Below are 27,500 nucleotides of genomic sequence, written 5' to 3'. Positions count from 1 at the left end.
CACAGCATCTTTTCTTCTCACGCTGTGCCTGCCCCGTGTTCACACGCTCATCAACAAACAGATCAAATATCAGCTACGTAGCCTGAGGGTCGTAACACTGTGATGTGCACACAAAGAAATTAAAAGTCGCTGTTTATTGTCTTGTCACATGCTTTTATAGAGGCTTATTTTATATGAAAAAAAAAAAACATTGAGGCTTCTAAGGCTTACTATTACTGTAACAAATACTACTATTAGTGCTATATGTGCACTACATTACAATACATTGTCCCATCTGACATGAAAGGCTAAATGTTGTCTTTATTTAAACATAGATAAAATATACTGAGCGCAGAAATAGTACAGAACGGGTACAGTGTAATGCATAATTGAGTAAGTGCGCCATTAATTAATGAAGTCCCCATACAAGACGAGCACAGCACTGATTAAATACAAATCATTTTGTGTACATGAGCCAACAAATCATGTTTAGTTTTTGCTAATGGTTCTCTCAAGCGGACTCTGGAGAAATAAGGAAATAAAAGGCGGATAAATACGCACACAAAAACACACACTTAGAGAATTGAGAAGAGAATTGTGACACAGTTGTTGATGGCAATCTTTGATTATGTCAATATTACACCTATGAATCAAAACTTGAGGTTTCGATTTAGGATTTACCACAGATTTAGGATTTACCACTGTCCCTGAAGTAGCTAGTACCCAAGGCCAGAAGGCCTGTCAATGCTAAAGCGTTCACTTTGGAGATTAATTTGAGGCCTTGTTTTTTTCCAGATTTCTAACATTTCCATTCAGGAATAGATGGATTGAAATCCACCTAATATTTCATGAGTAAAAATCAACGTCAGCTGTGTTTGGTGGTAATGTGAAGAGACTCGCATCTAAGGCACTCGCCGATGTCTCTTTCTGTGTGTTATGTTTAGTTTCACACACAGCAACATCAACAATGCTTAACTGGTAGTTTGTGTACGACAAAACGACCAGGGACCGAAGCCCTGTCACAAGTAGAAAAAAAAAAAGACATACAGACGCTCCCCAACTTACGAACGAGTTACGTTCCGAGCGATCGTTCGTAAGGTGAATTTGTTCGTAAGTTGCTTCAGTGCTATATTTTGTATTATAATTTATGTTTAAAGAGAATACGTACAGTACTGTACTACGTATGTTAGAGAGAGAGAGCGAGAGACACACACAGTATGTACATGTACGTAATAAGATAAATAAAACGAAGTTTAACTTACTTTTGGAAAATGCACTCGATGCTTAAGGATTTGATGGAGGAGGAGGAGGAAGAGGAGGATTTTATATCATGAGAGGTTCTTCGTCGTCGCTGGAATCGGCTTCAAAAGTTATTTCCTCCTCCGTAACTTCAATGTAGGAAGAAGTTGAGGGTCGCGGAGAAGAAGATGAGGGTTGATGAGTATCTTCCTTGGAGGATTTACTAGAAACTGGCCGAAAGAAGCGATCTAACGACGATTGCACAGTTTTCTTCTTTTTTCATCATAAATGATGCGGTAGCACTGTATGGCATCATTCAATTGATTTGCAACCTTTGTGCAACGTTCAATATTTGGGTCTTGCTGCTCGAAGAGTGCGATGGCTTTATCTATGAGCGACGGGCGTTTCTTCTTCTTCCTCCTCCTCGACACGTTGCTGAGCCTCCAATGCTGGGTGAGCTCTCACAGCGCCAAGCGTCGGTATTAGCGGCGGAAAGAAGCACTACAGTACTCGGAAAAAGGTGCGCAATACAAAATCTAACTTGCAGCATCTCTTTCCGAACATTTTTTGACATGCGCGCATGCGCGCAGACATGTTCGTATGTACCGTTGTTCGTAACTCGAATGTTCGTAAGTAGGGGAGCGTCTGTACATACAAACATACCCACTAAAAATTGTACAATTACTGCTATTAATACTACCAATGATGATCCCAAAACCCTTGATAATAAATTTTACAATATTACCCAATGACATTGTGAGTAGTGTTACTTTATTTCAGATGTACAGGGAGTCCCAAAAAGACACTCACTTTTGTTTGTTATTTTGGACAACCTGTATTTCGCAGTATTATAATTATTATACATGTTGAATGTTCTGATTCAGAACATTTGCGTATTCTAAAAGCAACTCTTTCTTGGCTTTCAAATGTCTGCCAACCCGTTGAAAAGAGAAAAAAAAAATTCAGAGCAAATGCATTCATCAGAAGAAGAAGAACGCGTGTTTTTCATGTTTGCTGAATAGCTGAAATCATATTCATCAAGCTAAAGTTCAAACTGGAGGTGTCCAAGGCTATTGTTAGTGTGTTCAAGGCTTTTTGAAAAGAGCGGCACTGAGAAGCTGTCCTTCCTCACTTTAAAGCTAATTTAAAGAAGAAGAAGAAAAAACACGCCTTTAGATATGAAAAATGCTTCCGCTGACCGAGTCCGAATGGAAAACCGTTTACAAACACACCGTTTTACACCGAGGGGGGGTTGGAGTGTTTGGGGGCTTTGCTGACTTCAACTGTTGACGACTCCTAAAAAAAAAAAAAAAAAAAGTCTATCACTTTAACAAGCTTGCTGGTGTTTACACAACTCAGCGTATGTGTTCCCCATTTGGCAGAATAGAGAGTGCTCGGAGGTGACGCGATGCATTCAAGGCACCGACTGACAAAGGGCGAGCGAGGGAGGAAGGCGCGCTGTCGTCGTCCCGCATTCATAAACCCTCATCAGATGGACGCAGCGTCTGTAAACGCAGGTGGGTGAACAGAATGAGTAATGAGTCCCTTCCGCAGAAATTATCGTCACGCTGGCCTTGATAAAGACGCACGTCTGAGGTAATGAGCCGAGAGGACACCGTAGTCCTTCCATGTCCAGGAAATTGTGAAAAAAGTGAAAGAGAACTCAAAACGTTATTCATCTATTTTACATAGACAGTGCATGTGTGCTTGGCGTATAAACCAGCACAGCTTTATTTCATTTTTGTCTAGTTTACCATGTTTGGGAATTTCACAGCGTTGCACCATGCTGAAGGTTTTTTAAGAATCGTAATACTTTAAGTAAGTTTTGCTGGTATGGTGCCACAGTTTGGCTTTAGCCCCTGATGCTAGCTAGCTCCTAGCTAGCTCCCATGGTGCTCATAATCTGCTAGGGAGCTAGCTAGCTAGCATCAGGGACTAAAGCCAAACTGTGGCAGGTTTTTTACTTTCTGGACCTCATGGTGTAATGTTCTGCCATATTTGTATATGTTACTGAACATAGTGAACATTGCACTGAAGCTTGATTTGATGAAAATCGTGATGGAAATTGAGTGGAAATCAAAATATCGGTCAAAAAATTCGTAATTTGATTTTTTTTTTTTTTTTTAACCGTTCAGCTTGACTATAAAATGATTTGAGAGTTAGGATTAATAAAGAAAATTGAATACTGTAGGGCCTATGTCGTTTTTTTTTCTGTTTTTTTTTTTTTGGGGGGGGGGGGGGGTATAAAAGTGTGTTTACCAAACGACAGTTTGGCTTTAGCCCCTGATGCTAGCTAGCTCCTAGCTAGCTCCCATGGTGCTCATAATCTGCTAGGGAGCTAGCTAGCTAGCATCAGGGACTAAAGCCAAACTGTGGCAGGTTTTTTACTTTCTGGACCTCATGGTGTAATGTTCTGCCATATTTGTATATGTTACTGAACATAGTGAACATTGCACTGAAGCTTGATTTGATGAAAATCGTGATGGAAATTGAGTGGAAATCAAAATATCGGTCAAAAAATTCGTAATTTGATTTTTTTTTTTTTTTTTAACCGTTCAGCTTGACTATAAAATGATTTGAGAGTTAGGATTAATAAAGAAAATTGAATACTGTAGGGCCTATGTCGTTTTTTTTTTTCTGTTTTTTTTTTTGGGGGGGGGGGGGGGGTATAAAAGTGTGTTTACCAAACGACAGTTTGGCTTTAGCCCCTGATGCTAGCTAGCTCCTAGCTAGCTCCCATGGTGCTCATAATCTGCTAGGGAGCTAGCTAGCTAGCATCAGGGACTAAAGCCAAACTGTGGCAGGTTTTTTACTTTCTGGACCTCATGGTGTAATGTTCTGCCATATTTGTATATGTTACTGAACATAGTGAACATTGCACTGAAGCTTGATTTGATGAAAATCGTGATGGAAATTGAGTGGAAATCAAAATATCGGTCAAAAAATTCGTAATTTGATTTTTTTTTTTTTTTTTAACCGTTCAGCTTGACTATAAAATGATTTGAGAGTTAGGATTAATAAAGAAAATTGAATACTGTAGGGCCTATGTCGTTTTTTTTTTCTGTTTTTTTTTTTTTTTTGGGGGGGGGGGGGGGGTATAAAAGTGTGTTTACCAAACGACAGTTTGGCTTTAGCCCCTGATGCTAGCTAGCTCCTAGCTAGCTCCCATGGTGCTCATAATCTGCTAGGGAGCTAGCTAGCTAGCATCAGGGGCTAAAGCCAAACTGTGGCAGGTTTTTTACTTTCTGGACCTCATGGTGTAATGTTCTGCCATATTTGTATATGTTACTGAACATAGTGAACATTGCACTGAAGCTTGATTTGATGAAAATCGTGATGGAAATTGAGCGGAAATCAAAATATCGGTCAAAAAATTCGTAATTTGATTTTTTTTTTTTTTTTAACCGTTCAGCTTGACTATAAAATGATTTGAGAGTTAGGATTAATAAAGAAAATTGAATACTGTAGGGCCTATGTCGTTTTTTTTTTCTGTTTTTTTTTTTGGGGGGGGGGGGGGGGGTATAAAAGTGTGTTTACCAAACGACAGTTTGGCTTTAGCCCCTGATGCTAGCTAGCTCCTAGCTAGCTCCCATGGTGCTCATAATCTGCTAGGGAGCTAGCTAGCTAGCATCAGGGACTAAAGCCAAACTGTGGCAGGTTTTTTACTTTCTGGACCTCATGGTGTAATGTTCTGCCATATTTGTATATGTTACTGAACATAGTGAACATTGCACTGAAGCTTGATTTGATGAAAATCGTGATGGAAATTGAGTGGAAATCAAAATATCGGTCAAAAAATTCGTAATTTGATTTTTTTTTTTTTTTTAACCGTTCAGCTTGACTATAAAATGATTTGAGAGTTAGGATTAATAAAGAAAATTGAATACTGTAGGGCCTATGTCGTTTTTTTTTTCTGTTTTTTTTTTTTTTTTGGGGGGGGGGGGGGGGTATAAAAGTGTGTTTACCAAACGACAGTTTGGCTTTAGCCCCTGATGCTAGCTAGCTCCTAGCTAGCTCCCATGGTGCTCATAATCTGCTAGGGAGCTAGCTAGCTAGCATCAGGGGCTAAAGCCAAACTGTGGCAGGTTTTTTACTTTCTGGACCTCATGGTGTAATGTTCTGCCATATTTGTATATGTTACTGAACATAGTGAACATTGCACTGAAGCTTGATTTGATGAAAATCGTGATGGAAATTGAGCGGAAATCAAAATATCGGTCAAAAAATTCGTAATTTGATTTTTTTTTTTTTTTTTAACCGTTCAGCTTGACTATAAAATGATTTGAGAGTTAGGATTAATAAAGAAAATTGAATACTGTAGGGCCTATGTCGTTTTTTTTTTCTGTTTTTTTTTTGGGGGGGGGGGGGTATAAAAGTGTGTTTACCAAACGACAGTTTGGCTTTAGCCCCTGATGCTAGCTAGCTCCTAGCTAGCTCCCATGGTGCTCATAATCTGCTAGGGAGCTAGCTAGCTAGCATCAGGGGCTAAAGCCAAACTGTGGCAGGTTTTTTACTTTCTGGACCTCATGGTGTAATGTTCTGCCATATTTGTATATGCTACTGAACATAGTGAACATTGCACTGAAGCTTTATTTGATGAAAATCGTGATGTAAATTGAGTGGAAATCAAAATATCGGTCATAAAATTCAGAATTTGATTTTTTTTTTTTTTAACCGTTCAGCTTGACTATAAAATGATTTGAGAGTTAGGATTAGTAAAGAAAATTGAATACTGTAGGGCCTATGTCGGTTTTTTTTTCTGTTTTTTTTTGGGGGGGGGGGTAAAAAAGTGTGTTTCCCAAACGACAGGAAGTCAGTTGCAGATCAACAATCTTTTAAGATTTGAGAAATCCTTATGTGTGTGCCAGAATTTATTATTTGCCGTGATTAGGAACATTCAACAAACACCTGTATTGAATTATAAACAAGAATGAGCTAGCAAGAGCAGCAGCCTACATCTTCGCTCAGTGTCAAATGTTTCAACAAACTAAACATTGGTCAAACTCCAAATGGCTTCTAACAAAAGTGAATACATTCTCATCATAAGAGTAATGTGCTGCCAACTGAAAGGGGGAAGTTTGACTTGCTGAGACTGAGACAAAGTGCAACTTTCCTACACTGATGATTTAATGGCTGAGAGGATTCAGCCAAGAAGGTAGCAGCAAGAAGAATATATGATTTTTGGATCCAACTTCATTTTAATATCGGAAATTGTCTATTTGACTCCGAGATGGATGTTGTTACTTCTGGCACACGGTAGAAAATGATAATTCTACCTTCACCAGTGATCCATTTTCTTTTTTGGTAGGCGGGTGAGGGGTAGCGGTGGGGGACACATGATATATGATAAATGCAGTCGTAAGTCTGCGATAATATTTTCAGCGGCACATAAATACTTCTTTTGCCTGATGCACTTCCAAGGTCGGGGGCTTGGAGGGAGGAGGATATTGAAGTCAACAAAAATTACCTGCTGATTTATGATGGACGCATTTTTTTTAAGTCACACGGTCTCATACTTAGACTACAAAATTGATTGAAATATAAATTTAAAAAACTGATGTGAACACCTGACAATCACTTTGTCACTCTGTCATGTCACTTGAGACATTTTCAACAGTAAGAAGACAATATTTTGCCTATAATTACCGTGATAACTTCATTTTTTTCATGAACAATTAATAAAAACAAAATTTGCCACTTGCTGACGATGACGTCACCTGTGCTGAACGAATTTTGAAGGTAACAAAAGCATTTTGTCTGGCGAGTTACAGAAAACTGCATCACAACTCATCAGGAGACGCTTCATCATGCCACAAGACAATGACTAAAACACACTTCCAACACAACAAAGGACCTCAATCAGGGGGGAAATGTGGAAGATCTTAGACTGCTCAATTCAATCACCGGACCTTAACCCAATAGAGCATGCAATTCAACTCTTGAAAAGGAGACTGAAGGAAGAAACCCCCAGAAACAAACAAGAACAGAAAGAGGCTGCAGTAAAGGCCTGGAAAAGCATTTCAAATCAAAAACAATAATATATAATAATAAGAAATAAAATTTGGGATTCTGAACTTTTGTCTCATATTCATCTTGCAATCTGCAGCCCAAATGTCCACCCAAACACAACAGAGTTGACCTAGCTGCTCCGGTACTTTTGGAAGGGACTGTACCTGTTTATAACAGAAAGCCAAATGCAGGTAAATGTCAGAATCAAGCCTCCATCCCTTGCCATTTTTTGTCGCAACCTTTCACGCAGTCCAGCAACCATGGCAAAATCCTGCCTTGGTCTGTTTGCTTTGATTCAGATTTGAGCCAGATTGGACACCAATGTAGGAAACTGCCTTAAAAATGGCTGGCAAAGAATGAGTTAATTGCTTTAGGCAAGTGAAGAATCAACATTCCAGACATTTTCCAAAGGCTGTAAATAAAATATGATGTGTTGTTATTAAGTTTGTCAAGACAAATGGCTGTTGTGATTGAATGTGTTTGCACAAATGCACCTTTTGCCCCACTCTAAACCCAAACCTGAACTTTCTTATTGCCTTATTGACTATTTTCAAGGTCAGAGCCAGCACGGAAAGGTAGAAGACGTTAAATGAGCTTCTCTCAGAAAATAAAACAGCTAATAACCTCAGTGGTAATCTTCTGCAAACATACTGTGGAAGTTATCTATCACTCTGCGGGAAAAAAAAAAAAATGGTGCACGTCCTAAGCAGGAGTCAGGTTGGTTGTTGATGAGGTTTATAAAGGAATGTTGAAGAAAATGTTTTTGTTCTCTCTTATTGTTAAATCACTTAGATTGTTTTATGTTGTTGTTTAACGAAACACAACACAGCCTTAAAAAAAAATACTTTTTGCAGTAGTAATATATTGTACATTTGTAAACGTATTCTTATCGTAACTGCAGACAACGAGCACATATGTCGACTGTCGTCTGCTTGGTGGAGTTTTCGACCTTCTACTGTATGCTGCTGTTCAAATTAGAGGATTTGGTGCCATAAATAGCGTTTTTCATACCATGGTGCTCATCTCCTACACATTGTACAGTAAACGACGCTAATTCAGTTTTACATGCCTAAGAGACTAAACAATGCGAGCCAGCGGCGTGTGATATGACAAGCTAGGTTTATCTTTGTTGATCCGATTTGTAGTTTTAGCTTTACCAGCCAAACAATGCGGAACACGGCAACATTTGTTGCAATCAACTGTTTTTTGGTTACACCCATTCAATGTTAACATGGAAATGCCAATTAAATGATTGTGTACGGCAATCAAAGGAGACGGTATAGGTTGGCTAGTCGGTAAGTGTATAAACCGTATAGGGCGTACCAGAACTAAAGGTAATCACCCATTGGCTGTTTTATGACCCTTTACAATGGAAACATAAATTTAAAAAAAAGTGTACCTTGTTGAACTGAACCAACTGAGTGTAAGTTAGCCATTACTTAGCAACACAACCTGGAAAACTGAAAAACCCAAATGACTTCAAATCCTTCAATCGTCGTTATGCTATTTTTTTTTTTAAATCTTTTGCCCGTTATCTGTCAATCAATCAGCGTACAAATAGCATCCGGTCTACGCAAACAATAGCTATGTTGGGACCCCTTAGCGGAAAACGCTGCCATCTCCAACTAAATTGAACCATACTGCTTGTTGGAAATGAATTTTATGTCAGCAATGACCGTTATAGCTACGTGGATATCATTATAGTCATATTTAATAGGGCACAGCAGTGTTTGTTTACCAACAATTTTCTGTCCACGAATTAATGACCTGCAGTTTACTGCCCTTTCGGTCCAGGTTGGATTATTTGGCAAATGAACAGAACGTGTACCAAATTGGATACTAATGCTTTGTGGAAATGGTTAAAATAAATGACCATTGTAGGTAGCTAAAGAAATGTTGTTTGTCAAGAGTAAATTCTGCTTTATTTCCGGTGGTGAAGGAGCTCTTAAAGAGGAAATGAGACGCCGCGTGGGTCATTGAGCCTCGCCGCAACGTGTCCGCGCGAGCGCTCGACTCAAAACAACACTCACATGACTCAACTGTTGGATGGGTAGCGCAGGTCAAGTAACAAAAGGCCATCTAATTTCTAAATCAGATTCCCAATTGCCCTTTTCTCCACCCGAGATGGGGAAGTGTCTACCTAGCTTATTATTCTCCGCCTTATCGGTGGTGCTCATCAGCAACAGCCAGACGGATGGCATTTAGTGCGAAAAGATGAGAAGGACGTAGCCTTCAGATATTTGACAACAGTGCTACCTCCGCTTCAGAACTCGTCAAATATTGCGTTCCGCGAACCTGTCAAACGCTTGAGACACACTTCTAAATAATGGTATAAATGCATTGTTTGCTATGGAAGAAGTTTTATCTAGGCTAAAAGGAGTGCTTTGATGCCATCTTGGAGCCAAGGAACTATGCTGAAGTGAGTTTCGAAGTTTTATTTAGGCTAAAAGGAGTGCTTTGACGGCATCTTGTAGCATCTTGGTGCTAAAGAACTACATTGAAATGAGTTGTGGAGCTCAAATCAGACAAAACCAGTGCTTTGCCGCCATCTTGTGGCCTCCGTAGGCAATTAGACTCCTTTTGGGGGATGTCAATTACTTGCAGATTTCCGGTTATTGTGTACGACGGCGTATTATGGCCATGTATAAATCTATATTTTTTTAAAAGGCGGGGGCAATATTCCCCTCCAAAAACTTTTTTTTTTTTTTTCGAAAATATTGCCCCCAACCTCTAAAAAAAATATATATTTATATGTGGCCCTAATACACCGTCGTAATTGTGCGATTTTTGATTGATGGTTTGTCATGAGATTTCTAATGTAAAATATGTATATTAGTACAATAATGGAAACGGCGAACTAGAAACGGTGAACTAGACTGTGACTGAAATGACCACAATCTGATAGATTGCAAGATTTTTCGTCTTGAATAACCCTTTAATCAATGAAAGCTTTACTGTTTTAATTGTATGCAAAATAAGGAGATAGACACATAATAGCCGCAAAACCGTTAGACATGAATAACTGTGACAAAATGATTTTTGTTTTGATCTTAGTGATTATCATATAAAGTGAAAATTGTTCCAAATGATGCGCACTTCTAAATGGGCTTGATTGCCAAAACTTTGGCGATGCCATATTAGTTCAATGGAATCTATGCAGCACAGCAGGAGTTCCGCAACTCATCTCAGCCTCCAGCTAATGTTAGCATGCTAAAACGTTAACCCGAGCGTGGGGGGAAAGTGCAGCCTCCCGGAACGAACACGGCTTTAAAGTATTTATCCTGTTGAAATAAAAACGTCTCGCATGTGTAACGCTAACCTCTGGCACTCTCTGGCTGAGATTTGCCTCCCACAAATGTGAGTCTTTTCCCCAGAGCCTCTGGACAAAATGTTTTCCATAGTCAAACCCGGGGGAAGATTAACGGAAGCGTAAGGAGATTTCAGTCTCTTGGGGTGTTTTTTTGTTTTTTTTTCCCACCAAAGACATACAAAAAAACTAAATTTTCATTAAAGAAGTGTTTTTAACGCGATTAAATTCCAACGAGGGAACCTCATCCATCAGGACGGCTGCACTGAGGTCCATTATTACAGCAGAGTTATCGTTCCTGTCCCTGGCTACACTGCGCTACTCAAATGGCTACTATAAGGAAGAGTTATGATGGCTGAGACAGAGAGATTAATAACGCCACGGCATCACTTGATGAATTACGGCCCGGATGCGGCTTGTTTGTTTGCCGGGTTTTTTGCACCGGCTTTGCCGTAAGCCGACACGAGTGGGCACGAACGCGGAGGTGGCGGGATTGTCATCCTGAGGGAGGACGGAAAGTCACATTGGTGAGACAGAAGATCGTGTCGGAAATGTGCTTTGATTCAAAATGATCATCAAACTGGGACGTAATTCTATCTAAAATCTAAAATAGAGTGACCAGACATCTCAGTTTTATCGGGACAGTCCCGGGTTTTGAGCCTCGTGTCGCATTTCATCAGTCTCGTTTTGTTTTTTTTATGTAGGTCCCGTCCCAGTGTCCGTAATTTTTGTTTTGTAGTCCAGTCTGCTTGGTCTGTCAATCACACTGTTGTCATAATGATTCACACGATAAACCAATTAAAAAGGATGTTAACAGTTAAATTCCTTCTTATTTACTTTCACATTCACGTTTGTGCCAAGGTCATTTAAGTTAACGAAAACAAACAAAAAAAACTAAAGCAAAAAACAATTAAGCTGACAAAAAAAAAAAAGGAAATGCTTCATTTTTTTTTTTTTTTAACTGAAACTACATTTTATGTTTACAAAACTAACTAACGTTTGAAAGTGTGTCACACAGAAGTGACGTCATCTAGCAGCAGCCAATAAAAAAGGACTTTAAGACGACTCTGCTCCGAGGCGACGACGAAATGCAACGCTAGGTAAGAAAAAAGTACCATGGTGTTCATTAAATATTGCGCACAAGTAATACACATAAAAAAAGAAAACTAATACTGAAACTAACTAAAACTAAACTAAAATTAAGCATTAAAAAAAGTAACTTAAGCTAATGAAAACTAACAAAATCACCCCGAAAACTAATTAAAACTAACTAAATTTAAAAAAACAAAACTCTAATAAGATTTGCTCTCATTCTCATTTGCATCAAAAGCATTAAAAAAAAGTAACTTAAGCTAATGAAAACTAACAAAATCACCCCGAAAACTAATTAAAACTAACTAAATTTAAAAAAAAAAAAAACTCGAATAACCTTGCTCTCATTCTCATTTGCATCTTCCAGTAACTGGCAGGCAAAAAAGGTTGGATAATATTGAGTACATTGACTGACTTGTCATTCATGCTAACATTTAGCATTAGCTAAAGTAATAACACAAACTCATCACCAAATTGACTAGCGATTAAATTAGTTATAAATGGTTCCTTGTCAGAATTTTCTTTTTCTTTTTTTTGCAGTTTTTTTTTAAATTAAAAAAAATCCGGTCACCCTAATCGTGATACATTTTTCCAAGTTGGTCTTATTGGGGCGAGCCCTGGAATTTGCCCAAAATGGCTGCTTCAAAAGAATATAGCTGACTTCCTGTTCAATTTCAGGCAATGGTCCTTGAGACTTTTCCGTAGGTGCTGTCATGATGGACACGTACACCCAATTTCACGATAATCTGCAAAACTGCCGTTAGGGGCTAATATTTCAAACTTTTCAGGGATGGGGGAGGCGAATTGGAAGCTAATTGCTAAATGCTAATTGGAAGAGATCTCTGAAATAAATACAAGCAAGTCAAGTCACTCATACCTCAAGGCACTTTTAAATGAACATTAGATTCAAAACTATTCCTTTAGTACAGTGAGTTTAGCAACATTGAGGTAATTTATAGCTAGTCATTCAACGGCACATTCTGTTAATCACCCACATGAAAAATGATTATTATTAAAAGTACAATAGTCGCAATGAGGCAATTGTGTTTTCTCCTTGAAGAAGGCGAAGAAAAGAAACACTCTCCCCCTTTGGCGATGCAATCCAATTTTGTCCCTTTATACAATGCAGTATAGTGAGCCTGCAATTAAGAAATGGAAGTCTTTTTGTCCATGAATCAACATATACCAGGACACCATGCCATGTAATGCGAGTGCATTTCATAATGCAATCAATACTTCTCGGTCTCAGCAACTACTATGCCAACACAATAGGGATGAAAAAAAATAATAAAAATGTGCGTCGTAATCCAGCCTCTATAAATTCAAGGGGGTGGTGCTGGGGGTTCCACATGCCTGCAGCACTTTAGATATCTTGAGTTATTATTCTCTGTCTCTGATGAAAGCTTGACATACAGCACACAAGTGACACAGTGCCATCTAGTGGCTGTGAGACACCAAATAAGGCCTTCAGCGCGCCAACCAAGTCCATATGTCAAAATTAAATAAATAAATTCTAATGCAGGACATAAGACACTATAAGCCTTGTCTGCACTTAAGCCCGGGTAGAAATCTGACCCTGTCTAGGATGCCTGAATCAAATCATGAGCCAATTTGGACATATTCTTTACTGGCATTGGGTCCCTGAGACCTTTTTTTTTTTTTTTTTTTTAAATATCCTGTTATGTATGGTAGTGACGTCCACCCAATTGCATTACATTGGGTGAAACTGCTACTTTTCTAGTCTTTCGATCAGGCCAATATTTACTCAAGTAATTTATAACATATTGTCCCGGAATCAAGTAAAAAAAAAAAAAAGTGTTTGTTTCTTCTTTAAGTCTATATATTTCTAAAGCAGTTCTTCTCGAATGGAAATTTTGTATGATAATAGTGTAATTGCACATCCACTACAGTGGGTGGCAGTGTTGCTCTCATTGTCAGAGTGTGCAGGGAGTATTAGCTCCTCTGCAGACAGAGGTGTACTTACAACAATTTTATAGACAAATGATGATTTGATTTATTGTCGTGGGGGGCGCGAAATATGTTGCTTTTTTCTGAGGGTTCTAACAAAAAATAACTGAGAAGACATACATTACATAAAAACATCTTCCAGGTGAAGGTAATCACCAACAGTTGAATCAAGACAACTGAGCTCGTTATTTGTTGAATTTATTACGTTTAAAATGATCTTAGGCAATTATGTTAATGATACAGAAGCATTGTTTTGGCGCCATCTTGAGGCTAAGGCACTATGTTTAAGTGCGAGGAAGAACTTCATTTAGTCAGGTCGTAAAAAAAAATGCTTAAATGTCATCTAGCATCTGTAGGCCATTTCATCTTTTTTTTTTTGGGGGGCGGGGGGTAGTGCATCAATTACTTGCGCCTTTTTGCTATTTGCGGATTTCCATGTCCCCAACACTGTATATTCTTGTAAGTCTTGTCGTCAATTTGTCTGGGCAGAAATCTGAGTCACTGCTGGTACAGGGTATCGGTTTCAGGACTATTTTTAAAGCCCGCTGGCCACACACACACACACACACACACACACACACACATCTAATTTCTGGTGCTGATAGATGTGTTGTACATGTGCCGGTTCGGATGACCGTATTTGCAGCTGATGAAAGCAATTGTCAGCATATTGGAGATCATCTTGACTGTCTTTCATCAAATAATCCACGGATAAAGAGCGTGTCGCCACACTTCGGCAACTCCACTTCCCTGCGCTTGAAACGCGGAAGGTGACGACGGATGACAACATCATTTTCCGAAAAATGACGCGAGCAGCTCATCCCGATTTGCCACGACTCGTCACTGTCCGCTAACACCCCATCCATGTCTACTAAAGTGAGACGAAGTCCATTTCACAGCATCTAACAGCTCTAACTTTAAGTCATTAAGCACACCAAAATCTTTTGTTGTTGTTTTTGTTTTTTAAGATTTTGGGGCAGCCAAGTTTGCGTTGCCCACCAGAAAATATCAGCCCGAGCAGCTAAATCCCATCTCTACACTCAAAACCAAAAAAGGAGCAACCTGTCCATCCATCCATTTTTAAGTTAATTAGCATATTTTCATATTGAGAAAAGCTCTACAGTATATAAAGCAAATTTATTAGTAGCAGATGTCATTTTTAGTATAAGGCATGGGCCGCTTAAAAATGGAATATAGGGCCACAGTTTGACACCCACTGAGGTAGACTTTTGATTTACTAGTGTAACCAACTAAACTGATTAGTTACACTACAGTACCTAGCACAAAGATAACCACTGCACGATCAAATGACTATTACCTTAGCAGGGTTCACATTTGTTTACTTATTTTAAGCGAATTGTTTAAGCAGCTAAATCCCATCTCTACACTCAAAACCAAAAAAGGAGCAATCTGTCAAAAGACGCCCATTTTTAAGTTAATTAGCATATTTTTATATTGAGAAAAGCTCTACAGTATATAAAGCAAATTTATTAGTAGCAGATGTCATTTTTTGTACAAGGCATGGGCCGCTTAAAAATGGAATATAGGGCCACAAATGGCCCCCGGGCCATAGTTTGACACCAATGAGGTAGACTTTTGATTTACTAGTGTAACCAACTAAACTGATTAGTTACACTACAGTACCTAGCACAAAGATAACCACTGCACGATCAAATGACTATTACCTTAGCAGGGTTCACATTTGTTTACTTATTTTAAGCGAATTGTTTAAGCAGCTAAATCCCATCTCTACACTCAAAACCAAAAAAGGAACAATCTGTCAAAAGACGCCCATTTTTAAGTTAATTAGTATATTTTCATATTGAGAAAAGCTCTACAGTATATAAAGCAAATTTATTAGTAGCAGATGTCATTTTTAGTATAAGGCATGGGCCGCTTAAAAATGGAATATAGGGCCACAAATGGCCCCCGAGCCACAGTTTGACACCCACTGAGGTAGACTTTTGATTTACTAGTTTACTAACCAACTAAACTGATTAGTTACACTACAGTACCTAGCACAAAGATAACCGCTGCACGATCAAATGACTATTACCTTTGCAGGGTTCACATTTGTTTACTTATTTTAAGCGAATTGTTTAAGCAGCTAAATCCCATCTCTACACTCAAAACCAAAAAAGGAGCAATCTGTCAAAAGACGCCCATTTTTAAGTTAATTAGCATATTTTCACATTGAGAAAAGCTCTACAGTATATAAAGCAAATTTATTAGTAGCAGATGTCATTTTTTGTATAAGGCATGGGCCGCTTAAAAATGGAATATAGGGCCACAGTTTGACACCCACTGAGGTAGACTTTTGATTTACTAGTTTACTAACCAACTAAACTGATTAGTTACACTACAGTACCTAGCACAAAGATAACCACTGCACGATCAAATGACTATTACCTTAGCAGGGTTCACATTCGTTTACTTATTTTAAGCGAATTGTCAACTACAGCCAGCTAGTATAGATTTACACGTCCGTTTATTCCTGATGCAGGAGACGTGCAAGTAGACATGAAAGTCCACGTATCCAAAAAGATCCGTTGGATGCAAAGTGGAAACACTGTCGCAGCGTCTTAAGGCAAAATGGAGGTCGCTGGCGTCCGTATGCGCCGCTGGCTCAAATGTCAAAAGGCGACTGTGTTTGACTGTGGAGCGGGAGTCGGGTTGAAGTGGGTCAGACGCTTCGGACCGCCGCGTCATCCATCATCGAGCGGGCAGGCGAGGACGCAAAGCCAACTGATGAGTGGGCAGACATTTTGCCGTTGATTATCGTCAGCGGGGTGCCAGAAGACCCCCCCCCCCCCCCCCGGCTCGGTGAGCGATTGTTTGAGGCCGGGAGGTCGGCGGCAAATGTAAATAATGATGACAGAAGGAGCGGCAATTAGTGGCGCAGAGGACCCAGTCAATGAGAAAGATCAACAATGTTGTTGTGTCAACTGAAAGCTTGGAGGTCTTTATACATTGACAGGAGGGTTTTATTCTTACGTCAACATCCACAGAGGAAATGTGGTACGCTCTAATTAAAAATGCTTACTATAGAAGGAAGCATTTGTGAGGTTTGAAGCAGTCAAATCCAGTTGGCTTTATTTCTTCTTTTTATTGCTCATTGTTTAATGTTTGAGAAATCTGGCAAATAGCAGAGTGCCAAGTCCCTTCTTGATTTGTCTCGTTCTTAGCACGGGCAACAGGAGAAAATGGATTATACCGGTACGGGGCAGCAAGATCCTAGTGGTTAAAGCATCGTCCTCACAGTTCTGAGGTTGTGGGTCGAAACTCAGCTCTGGCCTTTGTCTGTCGCGTTTGCATCTGTGCCTGTTACTGCTTGACATGAAAAGTTTAATATTAGTGCCTACCTTTTTTGCCGTGTCATTTCCCTGGGAGATTTGTGATTTTATTTGATTTTTTTTTATCACTTATGGGCTACCTTTTGGACTACCGCAGCTCAGGCTCATGCCAGCTTTCGGCGAAACGTAAGTCTGAAGTGACACCAAGTGGAAGGAAAATATGTCCTTTCACCCAGTCCTAGTCATGTCTTTTTCAAAACTTGTTGTGAAGAGAAAGGTTGGCAATGAGAATAGACAATTTCAAGAAAAACGGGAGATGGAATGGGGGGGGGTGTGTGGGTTGGCGCTCAGAGGGGCACCCCGACATGTCTTGAATGTTCAGTGAACGTTGCTCTGCTCAAGAAAGCTGAAGTTATTTCTCAACTAGACATCCTGAGGATTATGCAAAGTACCATTATTGCCAAGCATTCCGTGCACCTGTGATTTATTTTTTATTTTTTATTCTGTAGTGTTACACTAATTGATATTGAAGTTCTACAAGTTCTGAACCGCTAATCTTTCACACAAGGCTGGCATGAAAATGTAAAGCCCTTATCCCACTCAGGGGGCGAATGTTAGCAAAGCTAGTAAATCTTGAGTTCTCTAACGTTTGTTTGTTTTTTTTGTCACAAGAAAAGGCAAGAAAAAAAAAACACATCAGGTGAACGTCTGCCGATCATTTAGAGAACGTTTACCGAACACTGTGACATTGAACAAACCTTGATGAGAAATCAACATTTGCTAGCTTCACAAATGTTTGGGTTTAAAGTAGCAATGTACAGCTTCACTCCATACTTTTTTTTTGGTCTATGTCAGTTTCTATTCCTGTTGACATCAAATTAAACTAAAACCAGTTAACATCACTTAACACGTCTCTGACGACCCTTTTTTTTTTTTTCAAAGAAATAAAGCAAAAAAAACCTCAGTTGTTCATTTGAAGCTGGAGCATGCTATGCTAACATTGTGTTAGCTAACATCCACAAGTCAAGGCACAATTTCCTGAAACTCCTGAACTAAAATTTTATTAACTTTAAGGCGAGGAAGAGAAGAGTGTGGAGAAGCCATATAAGAGATATAATTATTAAAAATGATAATTTCATCTTTGTTTATTGTCTTTTTAGTGCAAAACGAACCGTTTGAACAGTCTGAATGATTGTGCTACAGAAAATGTTATTATAGCTCCCTTTCAAAAAGTCTACTTGCACAAATAGTTTGCGTATACAGCACACAATCAGCAGAAACTGGAGTACTCCTCTGAGGCTCACACTCCTGCTGTGGATTATGCTTCCCCCAAAAAAAGTCTGCTACTTACATGAGCTGGCAGAGTGTGAAGCGAGTCCAACATAGATTTTTGTTGCGATCAGGATTGACTCCTCGGTCAGGATGAGGACGAAAGCACACACGATTGATAAAATGTGGACAGGCTGTAATGGACTTTCAAATCAACTACTCCTGAAACCACAGTGTGGCTACATCTGCCCAACTATCCATATGCAGGGAGGCCCGTGGATGAACTCAGCCCTGATGGACGGCGCACTCATGTAGCCTGGGGTGATAAATACAGTAATCCGCAATGAATTATTGCATCTTCATCATTTTAAAAAGTGTATACCTGAGGACTAGCGTGCCAGTAGAAAAAAAAAAATGGAAATACTCCTCTCTCTAGCTTTGAGCCAAAGAAAAACAAATTGTACATACATTAATTACAGCAATGAAGTCCTATTTCTGAACAAATTAAATGATTATTTTGGAGAATATAGACCTACTTTTTTTTTTTTAAAGCAATAGATGTTAGAACACAAATGGCAGCAACACATGTAGACTGACAATAAAGCAAGATTCACAGGTGTATACTCGCGGTCCTGCGTAAAGAATTACTAATATTATTGAGGATTGTGGCCGTCTCCATGTATTTGCATGCACTAATTACACTGCCCCCTTGTGGTCGAGGTGTGCACAACTGAAGGAGCAAAAAATGCGGCAAAAACACGTTTGTTACATTCTATTTAAGTTTCTAATTCTAATCATGTCATGATTTGATGTTTTTACAAAGTAAACTATTACAGGGTGATATTTTTGCTATCAGAAAACAGACTTTTTTGGTGAGGCTGGAACAGATTGTCATTTGCATTCAATTCAATAGGGAACGATTATTTGAGGCGTTGCCACTGTCAAGTTGAACTTTTAAAATTAATTTGAAATATGACTTTCGTCTTTCGTTAAAACACTGACTTTAAATATTGTAGAAAAATTCACTCTAAAAACAGTTATGGATCAAAAATGGACCGATCCACTTCATGGATCAATTTGACCCAACTTTCTGGGTTGTTTTATATAAAAGGACCCAATTTTTGGACCCAAGTAAAGGATCTGATCAATATTTATGAGTTGTTTTACGCTGAAAGACCCGTTTCTTAACTCAAAGTTGAGTCAAATCGACCCAAGTAGAGGGTCGGCCTATTTTTGACCCATAGTTGGGTTATTTTTGACCCTCCCAAAATACGGATCAACAGGACTTGATTTTTGCCTTCTGTCCAATCTATTAGTCTCTTCAGACAGGCAAGACGCTGCTGCCAAGGCATGACAGATGACCCCGATTCCACACTGTTGCCTGTTTTTCAACAACGCTAAGTCAGTAAACAGATCCCAGGCCGGGTGAGAGCGGCGGATTGGCCGAGCGGGGCCAAGTTTGCGGTATCCCAAGTAAAGCGCTTGGACACGCACAAGAAACAGGTGGCACCTTTACGAGCTTCCTCCGAGCTTTGCGTGACAGCGACAGCCACCGCTTTATAGCCACGGTCAAGGGGAGGCGGTGAGGAGGGCAAAGGCAACTTGAGTTGAAGGTCAGCACAAGGAACGGTGGCAGTGAAAATCTGCGGGAAGAATCGTAAAAACAGATTGTCGGTATGAGTCTTGTGATGTTCATCAGCACAAAATAGCAACATTTCTGCCTATCCCTCTTTGACTGCCAAAAACGTTAAATAACGTTTAGTAAAATCCTATGGAGGAGTGCCAAAGACGTTAAAAGACGTCAAAACAGAGGTGAAACTAACCATTTTCTATTGTTGATTACTGAAAAACGGAATAAGGTAGAAACAAACTTTTTTTTCTGATGAAAGATGAGAGTCCAATCTTTCATTTGGTAGTATGTGTGTTTCCATAGTCCAAACACATAACTTTCTGTGGACCTTGAAAGATCAGTAAAAAATGCTTAAATCGGCTGCCACCCACGGCATCACTTTTCTGAAAACGTCTGGCAGTCAAAGAGTTAAGCACAAGATAAATAGTGAATTCCCGCTGAGGCCGCACGAAACATCGACCCCGTGCTCTTTTCGAGGAGCTTTCATCCGAAAGCCCGGGATAATCCCTAGTGACGCTTCAGCCAGGAGATCTTTGCGGGAAATTAGCGTGAAGAAGTCGCCTGTAAACGGACCGCGGAGAGCATGTTGAATTCACAGGTGTGCAAAATATGCAAAATGTAATATCATTCTCGTATTGCCACAGCTTCCATTCCCTGACTGTGACGGATGGCACACGCAAATGTGAACGCTCGCCAAATGTAGCACGTGTGAGAGGAGATCCGTTTTCATTACCTCTGACTCAGAAAGTAGTCAACATTACACATTGTTCTCACCAAAGCCAGAGAAAACAAAGTCAGGAGAGTAACATATTGTCAAATTTACAATATGCAAGGGATATTTTCCACCCAAAAAATTATAAAGGTTCTTTCTAAGTTTCCTTGTAAACGATGCGTCCATTTGCACGCATTGTCCAGGATGAGTGGAACAGCCTGCAACCAATTCAATCATTTTGCCAGAAATCGCCAAAAGGCAATGCGGGGATTGGCATTCTCACCTCTGAGAACTCTTTCAATACTGTTGGAATTTCAGGGCAAAAAAAAAAATCATCAGAGCAAAGAGTGACTATTTTTGAAGAAAATAGAATATAAAACATGTTTTCAATTATTTCACCTTGTTTTTTTAAAAAAGTACATAACTCCACGTGCTCATTCATAGTTTTAATGCCTTCAGTCAGAATCTATAGTCATGAAAAAAAAAAAAAAACATTCATCATCCACAAGATGGCGCCAAAGCCCTGTCTAAAACACAATTGGTGTCAAAGAAGTATTTGGAAATGATCCATCTCGACTCAGAGCAAACTGTATGTCAGGAGGAGCTATGAGTTGACCTACGTTTAGTCTGCAGTGTTTCAAAATCAAATCATCTGTGAGCAATTTTTATTTATTTATTTTATTTTATTTATTTTTTCCTGGAGAATTTATTTTTAAATGACATGTCAGACAAGCGGCAATGAGTCTCCGAAACTTAGCTCCTCCCCCGACATATAAAGCTTGCCGCTCAGTCGAGATACACCACTTCCACAGTTGACTTTAACACCTTTTACTACTTTCCTATTTAGACGGGGCATCGATTGGCAGCATCTTGTGGCATTTCCGGATATTTTTTTATTTTTATTTTTATTTTTATTTTATTTTTTTTATTTTTTTTTTTTACAGAAGAGCTCAGTATTGTTCATTCGATTTGACATCATCATTGCTCTCCTTTTTTTTTTTTTTTAAAAAAACAACAACGGCATTTCCGGATATTTACGAGAGAGAAAAACGAGAATATGTGCACCATTAACGTACATCAATTTGAATATTTGCATATCTTTCCCATAGGCAGGCCAAAGCAACAAGCAAAACATCTCAAACCCCGCCCCCAGGAAGGAACGGGTGCTTCCTTGTTGGGTCACACAAACACAGCAGCCGGTGGGACAAGTGCTGCTCTGCTCTAATATCATATCACGGGGGACGTCAGCCTTATCAGCGGGGCCCAGTGATGCCGCATGGAACATGCTGCTCACATCTGGACTGATGCGAGGCTGAGGGAACACAATCCTCTCATGTGAGACCTCATAATGTCACCCCCCGTGAAATGAAAAAAAAAACCTCGCAGAAAATCCGTCTTTTTTGTGCAGCTTCAAGTACATGTTCAAGTTGTTCTGCTTAATAATGTCATTTGGATATTATGCTCTCATTTTTTTTTTAATGTTTCTAATTAATCTGTTATTGTGTGACATGTACGATGCTTATTAGAGACGTTCAAGTATAGTGTCTAAAAGATTTGTTTATTTCAACAATAATTTTTTTTTGGATATGCTTGTTCTTCCTTTGCGAATATATTTCTTCTTTCCAGGCAGTTTTTGTGTAAGAGAATTTTCCTTAAATCTTAATATAAAGCACTAGGATTAGTAGGGGTGTCAGTCGATTAAAATCTTTAATCATAATTAATTGCATGACTTTAATAATTAACTCACGATTAATCGCAAATAATCACTTGTTTTATTTCTGTTCTAAATATACAATAAAATAAAATGTATTTTTTTTCAGTATTTCATACTGTTGTTAAAAATTATAATAAATTATAAAATAAATATTAATATTAATGTGTTAGATAACCTGAGCTGAAACTAAGAATTCTTATATTTCAATATCGGGAAAAAATGTCAAATTTTATTTCATTGTATATTTAGAACAGAAATAAAATGAGTGATTATTTGCGATTAATCGTGAGTGAATTATTAAAGTCATGCAATTAATGATGATTAAAGATTTTAATCGACTTTCTACTGTATGTTGTGTAAATACACTTACGCTATGTTTAATTGTTTCAACAACACTTTCATGACATTTTCTTGTTCTACTGGCAGGTAATTTTCCTTAAATTAAACATATTTATTTCATTACTTTTCTTTTAATCCCAGTTTCGGCAGCTGTGAGAGCAACTTTGGCAGTAAATGAGATTTTCCCGACCAAGTCACAATAGTTTCAGACCAAAAGTAGCAATCATTTAACACATGACTAGAAACAACAACACTCCAACTGCATCACACCCTGCCTGCACAAAATAACATGTTAAAGTGGCGTAACAGAATCACAAGCATTACTTGATGAAACAAATTCATTCAATCAATGCACAAATAATGCAATGTATGTGGGTTGGAGGACTTATTTCGGGCATGACTCATTCATTCTACAGCTCAGTGTGTTGGTGTGCTTGTCCAAATCATTTTCTTGTCCTCCTCCGGTTCATTCAATTTAATTCTCTAAGTCTGTGGACACTGACATGTTTTTTTTTGTTGCATTGAGTTCGTACAAGTACAACACTGTCACTTTGATTTTCTCCTCCCTCTTTGCCCTGATTTCGGATTTCTTAAAAGGGATTGCTGCTGCTATATTTGGTCAATTGGAGGCATTTCTCAATGCAAATGAGGCTAGACGTGCGCGCCTGTTGGCAGTTTAGAGGGCGGCGTCCGCGCATTTGATAAATATGGATTTTTTTTCTACTACTACTCACTAGTGTGAAGTATGAGATTAGTTGGTAAAACAATTCCAACAAAAAATTTGGCAGGGGAAGAAAACATTGAAAGTTGATGTAAGCGTATACGAACGTATGCGCTCTCCATACAGCGTAGGGTTCTATGTTGGCTGTGAAAAAGACATCCGTCAGTGGTGTTGACAAGGACCTGGCGACTTGTGATGAAGACGAACGACTCCGCCAGCGAGTTGAATTATCAAGGTAAGGGGAAACTTCCGCATGGGACCTTTTTCATACCAATCAATGTAGAAAAACGAGGTAGAAAATAAAAACACGATGTGACACTTCCAATGTAATATTTTTATTTTTTTTTTAAGGACCTTAGTAAGGATAAGCAGTACGGCAGTATGACTGTACATTTTATATATATTTTTTATTTTTATTTATTTATTTATTTAAATTATTATTATTATTTTTTTTTTAATTGCAATTAATTAAAAAAATACATGTAAATACAATTAAATCAATCTAATCAAATAAATGCATATACATTAAAATCAATAAATACATAAAATATATAAATATTGTATGCCTGCCTTCACATTCCTTTGTGGGCAAAAATAACCGAATCCTAGCAACAAAAACAAGAACAGAAAACCTGACTACAATTTCAGGAAAAAGAACAGTAAAGTAAACCCTCATGCAACTCTTAATCCCATTTGGAGAAATTCTTCCAAGTTTGCTTTCTTAATGTAACATATGCATCCCTCAGTGTTCCACAATCTGCATTCGAATGCGAACCATCAATATCGATTGAGCAAAACAAATGTATGCAGATGAGCTGGTTTTTATGCTAGCCTCCGCCAGCGCAATTCCGAGCAGACGGCGAGCTGATCGGGTGACGGCTGCTTGAAAGCGGCCGTTGAAGCCCCACATGCCTGAGGGGTCATCTTTCCGTGCGGGCGAGCCAGATAAGCAGCTGCTGAAAATGTATGTATGCTTAAGCATTACGCGCTTACAACCCCACAACGCGTGCCTGTGCTGTATCAGATAGACTGGAAGTTCTTAAAAGTATTCTTACAGTGAAAACAAAACCGTAGCAACGGATTTCTTGTTTGTACTGCATCAAATTATTGTACCCAATAACATTACTTATTCATCCAATAGCCAACTTAGCTCAAGCTATGATGTGCTCAAGTGTGAAAGATTTACTTTTTTTTTTATACTTGAATGCAAAGTTCACCACTTTTTTTACTGGGGCCAAGAAAAGTTGTGGCAGACGAGAGAGCCGCTGCAATCAAACGAGAGGAACAGTTGTCATTCGCCCCTTTTAGAATTTGCATTTGTCGCAATTCAAGGAACTCCCGCCGTCAAACATATTCCGAAGTTAAAGTTTAGAGAAAGTGTTTGGAATTTACACACATAAATCAAGGAACACATTCACATTTTTTTGCTACCAATTGAGATATGTGTGATCAATATAAAGAAAAAGACAACTGAATCAATAAAATGTAGTGCTGTCACTATCGAATATTTTTTAGAGTTGATTAATCTATCGATTATTCATTATTTGCTTTAAAGTGTATTATAAAAGCATTTTTTCCTTGATTACTGTTTATAAACCAGTGATTGGTGCTTATTTTGTACTTTGCATTTGTTTAGTGATTAAATAAAGGGGAGGATTGATTTTGTACTATGTTACCAGTATGGTCATTGTTTTCCAAAATAAAAACAGATGTTTGCTAATCTTCTTTCATAAAGGACTACAGAAATCATTGTACTGTTGATATGCTGAAATCAGAGGATTTGGACAATTTGAAGTTAAATTAAATTATTACTCGATTATTCAAATACTTGTCGATTAATATGATAATTAATTAATCGATTAATATATGCGACTATTCTTCCAATTGTGGATAACAATCTGATACCGTGCGGGTTGAATATGGGCCAATGCCAGTGCCAGCGTAGCGTAAATGCACAGATGGGATATACCATGTCAATCAGAGGTGGCAAATCCATGTCCAGAAAGTAAAAACACAGCCACACAGTTTGGCTTTAGCCCCAGGTGCTAGCTAGCTAGCTAGCAGGTAAACGAGTATTAGCTAAGGAGATAGCTAGCTAGCAGGTAAACGAGTATTAGCTAAGGAGCTAGCTAGCTAGCAGGTAAACGAGTATTAGCTAAGGAGCTACCTTGCTAGCAGGTAAACGAGTATTAGCTAAGGAGCTAGCTAGCTAGCACCTGGGGCTAAAGCCAAACTGTGGAAGTGTTTTTACTTTCTGGACATGGATTTGCCACCTCTGATGTCATTTCATCGATTGATGATACATTTACGGAGAATCCGGATCCTGATTGGGACTTTTGGAAGAGGTGGTTTCCAGAATCTGGATGATTCTTCAATAGACTTTATCTTCTCGTGTGTATTTGTTACTGCTTTTGTCGCCACACTTGTCGGTCAAACATAATTCAAATGTTCATAGCATTAAACCCTCAACAGCTGCGCCGCTGGGAATAATATGGACTCAGGCATCTGCGGACAATGCCTGGCAAAGCTTAACTCACGCTGGGTCCTAAAAATAATACACGTCAACGCTGGAGATCTAAATGGATTATCAGTCGGCAATAAAAGACGAAGCGTTGAACCCTTATTTGCAGGTGTATAGCTGTGATGCCACTTTCATTCTGGAGCGCTGTGTTGTTTTGCTAGGAGATAACGGGAAGATTGCTTCCCTTCATAAAAGTAACGCCATCATTTTATACGGCCACTGTCACTTGCATCCATTCAAATTAGGGTGGGCAGGCGATGCCCCAGATATGCTGCATAAATGATGATGGTCGGGATCAGGTTTGCAGCAATGGTGCTTTGGGTAAAATTAAGGTTTAGACCTTATTAGGCAGAAGTGAGTGAAAAGGTACTTTTGGAGTTTTTATGGTATATTTGTGAAAAATGAATCACTTGAGGGTCCTCAACGTGCCATAATAAATAATAAATCAAATTCAATACATTGTCATTTAAAACATGAAATCGTTGAAAATTTGCTCAATCGTGAAATCGAGTTTGGTCTTCTGGATCTATTGTTTTTAATGTTCTGTTCCAATCATCCAAATCTTTTTGGGAGTTGCAATTTTGCACAAGTGGCAGAATGCCGTTTACGATAGCTACCGATTACTTAATTGTGGCATTTAAACTTGCTGTCGCTGCTGGCTTGCTGTCGACTGAAGATGACATCACCTGTGTTGAGGAAGTAGGGAACGACCAATCATGGCTCATTTTGCTGACCAAACCCAGAAAACAGGTGAGCCATGATTGGTCGTTACCTACTTCCTCAGCACGGGTGATGTCATCTGCAGTCAACAGCAAATGGAAAATTTTGTTTTTAAAGGTGATACTTGTACATGAAAAATAATGATGTTATCAAATTCATTCTGGATAAAATATGAACTTTTTATCACTGAAAATGGCCCGATGAGTCAAGTATCCCTTTAAACTGATTCAGAATCAGTACACATTATTTTTTTTAAAAATGAACCTTTAATAAATATGTGTTGGGTTTATTAGGTTAAAATCGATAAAAATTGTAATGACTGACAAAAAAAAATTGAGATTGTATTTTTTGGGCTATATCGACCAGCCCTAAAGCCCTAAAGAAAGTGGCTCACTGGATCTCTGAAACAATTTTAGTTGTGAAAGCTCGTGATATGACATGACATTACTGATTGGCCATTACATCCGCAAAAGTTTATCACATTTAGAAAAATAGCAAAACTTGTTAACAATGGCTGGCTACTCATAAACGAGTTACAGAAACTTGCAAACGGAATGACAGGTTGCGGTGGCGGCCTTTAGGGAGTCCAAACCCGAACCCACGTTCAGGACAAAATGGATGTTTCATAACATGAAAACGCTTCATGGACCCATACCTGAGATTGAACAGGAAGTCAGCCATTTTGGTTTGAAGTACCAGTAGCTGTTTTGGTCAAATTTCAGGGGTTTGCGCTCGAATATACTCCGAGGAAGTCGGCCAAATGAGGCCTAATTCAAATGAAATGTCCTGGATCAACGGTGACGCTTTTTAACCTTTGCCAACTAATGTGGCAAAATATGCATTCAAATCATTTCCAGGATTTGCAAAGAAAAAGGAGCTGTGAAGGGCCCAGATGCAAAATGTAACAAACAGAAAACCACATCAGAATTGCAATCGTCCCTTCTTAAAGGTAAAGTATCAAATCAAGAACACTGAAAATGTTAAAAA

General features: G+C 38.8%; 1 long non-coding RNA gene across 1 annotated transcript in view; it reads right to left on the bottom strand.

Moving 5' to 3' along the window:
• The window catches only part of LOC144056132 (uncharacterized), a 127,545-nt gene that overhangs the window by 18,061 nt on the left and 81,984 nt on the right, over positions 1–27,500 (bottom strand). Inside the window, exon 3 of the long non-coding RNA XR_013295004.1 lies at positions 19,667–19,799. This is a non-coding gene — a long non-coding RNA (uncharacterized LOC144056132). The remainder of the gene's footprint in view (positions 1–19,666; positions 19,800–27,500) is intronic.

The sequence above is a fragment of the Vanacampus margaritifer genome, chromosome 8 (assembly GCF_051991255.1).
Source record: "Vanacampus margaritifer isolate UIUO_Vmar chromosome 8, RoL_Vmar_1.0, whole genome shotgun sequence".
NCBI lineage: Eukaryota > Metazoa > Chordata > Actinopteri > Syngnathiformes > Syngnathidae > Vanacampus > Vanacampus margaritifer.
The sequence above is the reverse complement of the archived record's forward strand: the minus strand, read 5'-3'. Positions and strand labels throughout refer to the sequence as shown.